This window comes from Protomyctophum bolini (assembly GCF_963924005.1).
Source record: "Protomyctophum bolini genome assembly, chromosome: 9".
NCBI classification, from domain to species: Eukaryota; Metazoa; Chordata; class Actinopteri; order Myctophiformes; family Myctophidae; genus Protomyctophum; species Protomyctophum bolini.
Window position 1 is genome coordinate 206508 of NC_137870.1, and position 7500 is coordinate 214007.

At 43.3% G+C, this 7500-nt stretch overlaps 2 protein-coding genes across 2 annotated transcripts in view; both read right to left on the reverse strand.

The window, feature by feature from the left end:
• The window catches only part of lrrc75a (leucine rich repeat containing 75A), a 10149-nt gene extending 9196 nt beyond the window's left edge, over positions 1-953 (reverse strand). Inside the window, exons 1-2 of the mRNA XM_080771898.1 lie at positions 688-953; positions 1-170 (exon numbers count right to left, since the gene is read on the reverse strand). The exon at positions 1-170 is cut by the window's left edge and continues 454 nt beyond it. The gene's annotated coding sequence lies outside the window, so the exon portion shown is untranslated. The remainder of the gene's footprint in view (positions 171-687) is intronic.
• Positions 954-7107: 6154 nt separating this feature from the next.
• The window catches only part of fchsd2 (FCH and double SH3 domains 2), a 26317-nt gene continuing 25924 nt past the window's right edge, over positions 7108-7500 (reverse strand). Inside the window, exon 22 of the mRNA XM_080772731.1 lies at positions 7108-7500. This exon is cut by the window's right edge and continues 278 nt beyond it. The gene's annotated coding sequence lies outside the window, so the exon portion shown is untranslated.

The window sequence follows — 7500 nt, forward strand, 5'->3', positions numbered from 1 at the left end:
GGATCAGGTCGTTCCAGAATAAAAGCCTGGAGTGGATCAGGTCATTTTAGAATAAAAGTCTGGAGTGGATCAGGTCGTTCCAGAATAAAAGCCTGGAGTGGATCAGGTCATTTTAGAATAAAAGCCTGGAGTGGATCAGGTCATGTCGTCAGTTAGATAAGCCCCGATCCCTGGAAGAACAAACATTCCAAAATATTAAAACGGAAAGTTATTTAACACAAACACTGATTACTGTCACAATATAGAGCTATTTAACACTATTACTGAACACACTCTATAGCAATGATTACTGTCACAATATAGAGCTATTTAACACTGCTACTGAACACACTCTATAGCAATGATTACTGTCACAATATAGAGCTATTTAACACTGTTACTGAACACACTCTATAGCAATGATTACTGTCACAATATAGAGCTATTTAACACTGTTACTGAACACACAGCTGATTTAAAGTCATAATAAACTAAACAACATGGGGGTCGTTAGGAGGAGGGAGGATGCAGCTGCATTGTATCCGAGGAGGAGACACCGTGGCTGGGATGAAATGTTCTGACATCCTCCCTAAACCTCCGGAACAACCTCGACCATGTTTACACTGATATCCTCCATACAGCTCTGACTGACAGACAGACAGACAGACAGACAGACAGACAGACAGACAGACAGACAGACAGACAGACCTTGGCTTGTCTTCCAGATTAAATCCAGCAGCGGTAGATATCAGGTCAGAGACAGACAGACAGACAGACAGACAGACAGACAGACAGACAGACAGACAGACAGATAGACAGACAGACACAGCGGTAGATCAGAATAAATGTTAAATTATAAACATTAATGTCAGATCAAATGAAACGCTGTGATTCTAATCAAAGCTGATGAAGTGATCCACCAGCTGTCTGTCCTCTGATTGGTTGGTGTAGATTTAGATCCACCGAGCAGGAAACATCAACAACAAGCCGCAAGATCACCCAGCATCCTCCTCACGCACACACACACACACACACACACACACACACACACACACACACACACACACACACACACACACACACACACACACACACACACACACACACACACACACACACACACACACACACACACACACACACACACACACACACACACACACACACTCTCTCTCTCTCTCTCTCTCTCTCTTCTCTGTGCCTAGTCTCTCTCTCTCTCTCTCTCTCTCTCTCTCTCTCTCTCAATTCAATGTAAAGAGCTTTATTGAAGATGGGGAATCATAACATTAATCCTGGATGTCTGGGTAGCTGCTGCCCTCTGGTGGAGGTTATGTGGAACACAGTCTATTTAATAATGTTCTAAACAGTGACGCTGTGACTACCGGTATGTTGTTTTTATTGATTTCATTCTTCATTAGTTATAGCCTACATGTTTGTTTGTTTGATTGATTGATTGAAATATTTATTACCAGTTTGCAGAATTACAATACATTTCAAGCACAACTCACTACAAAGACTGTCAACTGTGAGTGGAAGACCCAATAAAGCATTACACTTGTTTACAACATTTAGAGACACAAATAGACACTTCTATATTCATCATAAAGGAGGTAAAAAGGGAAAAGAAAATATACAGTGCAAGGTGTGGGGGGGATTCAGATTTGACGGCGGACAGTTTCAATATGCAGCCGTCCGTAGGTGCCCTTTGAGAGCAGTTTTGAAGGAGTGAAGGGATTCACATGTCTTAATGATGTTGGTAGGGCGTTCTACATTTTGGTGGCATAGGAGCGAAAATAATTTAGTCCCTTGTTTGTGCCGAATCTGGGTTGTACATGGTTTGTTGCACACCCTCTGGTGTTGTGGGTGTGGACTTTGTTAACATTAAGGAAGTATTTAGACAGGTACATGGGTATCTTGGTGGTGTATCGAATCTTGTGGACCAGACCCATTGGAAGATGCTGTACTCTGTCGTCGACCCTAAGCCATTCCAGCCTGTCAAAGTGGGCAGGGGTGAGGTGGATTCGGGGGGTGAGGCCAAGTAGGAGCCTGACCAGTTTGTTTTGGGAGGTCTACTCTGGAGCCTAGTTTTAAGGGCCTTTGAGGTGCTGTGGTACCAGGAGGTGCGTGCATAGTCGAAGAAACCTTGTACGAGGGCTCCTGTTAGGGTCTTCAAGGTGGTTTTGTTGACCAGTGAGGAGATCCTTTTCATGTGATAATATTGTCACCCACTCTAAACAAGAAGCCATCTTGCTGAGATTACTATTCCAAAGAGAATGGATTCAGTTTTTCCCAGGTGTAAGGATAGTTTGTTATCAGCGAGCCAGGTGCAGATTCTACCGAGTTCAGAGCTGAGGGCCTTTTCAACCTGCAGTTTGTTCCTGTCCGAGACCAGCAGTGCTGAGTCATCTGCGAACAGGAACAAGTTGCAGTCACAAGCTGTTGTCATGTCGTTTACATATATTAGGAACAGTAAAGGCCCTAGTATGCTTCCTTGTGGAACGCCACACAGCTCACTGGGAGGGGGGGGGGGGGGGGGGGGTGACAGTGTTCCGTTCACCTCCACCATCTGTTCTCTCCCCTCCAGGTAGGATTGCATCCAGCTCACTGATGTGCTATCAAAACCAATAGCTTTAAGCTTGTTAACCAGTATGGAGTCCTGGACTGGTTCACGGGGTCAAAACCTTTTGTAGGTCCAGCATGACCATGCCGCAGTATTTGCCAGCATCCACCTGGTGTTTGATGTGGTCGCTCAAATAGAGGAGGCATGTGTCAGTGGAGTGGGATGTTCTGAAGCCAGGTTGGAACTCGTACATTAATTTATTAGTGGCAAGATACTTTTCAACCTGTTCATAACTACTTTTTTCCATCACTTTCGAGATGTAGCTTAGAATAGAAATAGGGCCGTAGTTGTCAGGTTCTATATTTACGCCCTTTCTTGTGCAGGGGGGTTACTTTGGCCAGTTTAAAATATTGGGGGACCAGTCCCTGTTTGATGGAGAGGTTTACTATGTGGGTGATGACTGGAGCTAAGGAAATGGCTGAGTCTCTGAGAAATTTGGAGGGAATATTGTCATGGCCAGTGTAAACCAGTACAAGCATCACAAGTTAGATTATTGCTTTTGCAAGAATATCTTAAGTCTCCAAAACCACTCTCACTCCATCTGGCTCAACGAATCAAAACCACTCTCACTCCATCTGGCTCAACGAATCAAAACCACTCTCACTCCATCTGGCTCAACGAATCAAAACCACTCTCACTCCATCTGGCTCAACGAATCAAAACCACTCTCACTCCATCTGGCTCAACGAATCAAAACCACTCTCACTCCATCTGGCTCAACGAATCAAAACCACTCTCACTCCATCTGGCTCCACGAATCAAAACCACTCTCACTCCATCTGGCTCAACGAATCAAAACCACTCTCACTCCATCTGGCTCAACGAATCAAAACCACTCTCACTCCATCTGGCTCAACGAATCAAAACCACTCTCACTCCATCTGGCTCAACGAATCAAAACCACTCTCACTCCATCTGGCTCAACGAATCAAAACCACTCTCACTCCATCTGGCTCAACGAATCAAAACCACTCTCACTCCATCTGGCTCAACGAATCAAAACCACTCTCACTCCATCTGGCTCAACGAATCAAAACCACTCGCACTCCATCTGGCTCAACTTGATGTTCTGCTTAAACTTCTCCCTCAAAAGAACCACCGAAGGCTTCTCTAAGCCAGGCATGGAGACCTTTTATAGAATATAATTTATGATATGATATAATACGCACACGCAAGGCACGCACACACACACACACACACACACACAGACACTTTTCCATATTTTTTTTAATAATTAACAATCGTACACAATAAATACAAACTTTTCATTTTTGTATTATTATTTTTTACAACCAATGATATAATAATAATAATATGCATCTGTTTCCATTAACCAATATTGTGGTAACCATGGCAACCGGACAGCTGTCCCACCAATACTAATTAATTATAATGATTTATAATTATTATACTTATGATACTAATTATAATTATTATCATAATTATAAAGATTTATAATTATTATAATTAGCAGCTTCAGGCAAGCAAAAGATGAACAAAATACAATAAATTATTTAAACTAAATAAAAGGGATTGTTGTAAAAAGGGAGGATTGTTTCAAAGCAACTCCAGAGAATTCCTAACAATAGAAATGTATAAAATGATTTTTATAGGTGACAAAAACCTTTAAACTTCAAAACAAGTTCATTAAAATAATGTTTTCAAGGGGTAGTTCAGATGTTTTTAACTTAAGCTGTATGAAATACTTGCCATTAATATATATAGTAGTTGCAACTGATTGCCAGAGTCCCGTGGTGGGAGTTCTGCTCTGGTTTTGGTGAAAGAATAAGCAGTTCCGGTCATTTTGTGGGGGGCACTGGGGCCACGCAGTAAAAGTTAATTCATTCACAAAAAATTGTATTGTTGATCTATTTCTAAAATATTAGTGCAACTTTCGTTCAACTTTGACTACCTCTATCATTTTTTGGGCGTAGTGATATGGACACAAAAAACATAGTTCTGTGTGATAGAGGTGTCAAAAATGAAAGTTGCACTAATATTTTAGAAATAGGTCAACACGTAACAAGTTGTGTTAGTTGTGTTAGTTTTGAGGAATAATTTACTTTTACTGCGTGGCCCCAGTGCCCCCCCCCCCCCCCCACAAAATGACCGGAACGGCTTAATATTTCACCAAAACCAGAGCAGAACTCCCACCACGGGACTTTGGTATCAATGAATACAGTTGCAACCACTATATTAATGGAAAGTATTTCATACAGCTTAAGTTCAAAGAATCTGAACTATCCCTTTAAGTTCAGATCTCAGAGAAATCAACACTGTAAAAAAACACAGGCAGGTTTTACGAGGTTCAGGAAGCAATGGGACCGGATTATACTGGACCGGATTACACTGCAGGAAGTTAGAAATAAAACGTTTTAAAATTAATAAAAGGTATTTTATAGTTCATAGGATCATATTATTCAGGAAGGTTATAAAATAATGTTTTAAATTAAAAGTGCTACATCGCCGTTAGGCTGGAGAAAAGGGGGTGGGGTGAATTAAAGGAGTACTTGACCAAAAAAAATCCTATTAATTACAAATCACATGGTTGGTTGGGTGGTCCACCATGGGTGGGCCAACATGGGTGGGCCAGACCACCATGGATAGACCAGATGGGTGGACCAGAACACCATGGGTGGGCCAGACCAACATGGTTGGGCCACACCAACATGGGTGGGACACCATTGGTGGGCCAGACCAACATGGGTGGACCAACATGGGTGGGCCAACATGCTCTCTAGCGACAGAGAACGTAACTTCGGGGTTCTATCGTCTAAGCGTAATGGGCGAGAGACCTTGAGTACAGGAGAGGATCCAGCCTCTCTCTCTCTCTCTCATGCTGAATTTATTTACATAGGATAAACTCTCACTACATTTATGAGTTTATTCTAATATTATTATAATTACATTATAATGATATTCTAATGAAACGACAGTAATGTACTGTAACTCTACTAAGATTAATATACACTGAATATTCATGAGATACATACAGGAAGGACTATATATGGCAAAGAGTGGGAGGAGTTTGAGGGGCCAGGATTTGATCCAAGCGGAATCGTCACATGATCGATTGATTGGAAACTTTATTCACCGTTTGTAGAATAACGTGAGGATTAAAACACCATAACTCTTAACGGCCTAAAGCGACTTCGCAACGCTCAGTTTAAGTGTGTTAAACCGGAGTTCCTCAGGGAGCAGAACAAGGTTTACGTTAAACCGGAGTTCCTCAGGGAGCAGAACAAGGTTTATGTTAAACCGGAGTTCCTCAGGGAGCAGAACAAGGTTTACGTTAAACCGGAGTTTCTCAGAGAGCAGAACAAGGTTTACGTTAAACCTCAGGGAGCAGAACAAGGTTTACGTTAAACCGGAGTTCCTCAGGGAGCAGAACAAGGTTTACGTTAAACCGGAGTTTCTCAGAGAGCAGAACAAGGTTTACGTTAAACCTCAGGGAGCAGAACAAGGTTTACGTTAAACCAGAGTTCCTCAGGGAGCAGAACAAGGTTTACGTTAAACCGGAGTTTCTCAGAGAGCAGAACAAGGTTTACGTTAAACCTCAGGGAGCAGAACAAGGTTTACGTTAAACTGGAGTTCCTCAGAGAGCAGAACAAGGTTTACGTTAAACCGGAGTTTCTCAGAGAGCAGAACAAGGTTTACGTTAAACCTCAGGGAGCAGAACAAGGTTTACGTTAAACCAGAGTTCCTCAGGGAGCAGAACAAGGTTTACGTTAAACCGGAGTTTCTCAGAGAGCAGAACAAGGTTTACGTTAAACCTCAGGGAGCAGAACAAGGTTTACGTTAAACCAGAGTTCCTCAGGGAGCAGAACAAGGTTTACGTTAAACCGGAGTTCCTCAGAGAGCAGAACAAGGTTTACGTTAAACCTCAGGGAGCAGAACAAGGTTTACGTTAAACCAGAGTTCCTCAGGGAGCAGAACAAGGTTTACGTTAAACCGGAGTTCCTCAGGGAGCAGAACAAGGTTTACGTTAAACCGGAGTTTCTCAGAGAGCAGAACTAGTCTCTTGTGTGGATGATGTTGGCCATTAAGTGGTTAAAAGTGTCTCGTTTCTATCTTCCAGGCTCGTTGTTCTGTCGCCCCCTACTGGTAATGTGTGGTACCTGGCCTTACTGTTCTGTCGCCCCTTAGCTGCAGTGTCCCACCTGTGCAGTCAGATGGTTTTTCATCTTTTTTAGAATCCGTTGGAACTTTGGGAAGTTATTTGTAAAAAAAATAATAATAATAAACTCCATGAGTCTGCAGACAGTTCCACCCCCTAGTGGCGATGTGTCTGCAGACAGTTCCACCCCCTAGTGGCGATGTGTCTGAAGACAATAATGAATTATTATAAATTAGTTGATTTTTTAAAATGAGCTTCGGGCGTTTACAGGAGATTCTAGTTTTTAGTTTGTTTCTCCTTCCTCCTCAAGCCCCTCCCCCTCTACCCTGTGACATCATGCTTCTTCCTGGTATCTGGCCCCTCCCCTTCCTCCACCCTTGAATTCCCCGGGTTGGCAGAAGGTATGAAGCATGAGGTCGGTCCGTCTCTCTCCCCGGGTTGGCAGAAGGTATGAAGCATGAGGTCGGTCCGTCTCTCTCCCCGGGTTGGCAGGAGGTATGAAGCATGAGGTCGGTCCGTCTCTCTCCCCGGGTTGGCAGAAGGTATGAAGCATGAGGTCGGTCCGTCCCGGGTTTCCCAGGATTACATTAGAGAATTGACGCTGGGTGTAAAAACAGGGGATGGAATTTAAGAAGATTGCCGCCAGGACAGGGGGCGGGGCTTTAAGGCAACAAGGGAAGGAAGAAGGAAACAAGGTTAGGATGGGGGAGCCTCCAGGGGCGTGTCTTCCTGTTAGGGGCGTGTCTTCCTGTTAGGGGCGTGTCTTCCTGTTAGGGGCGTGTCT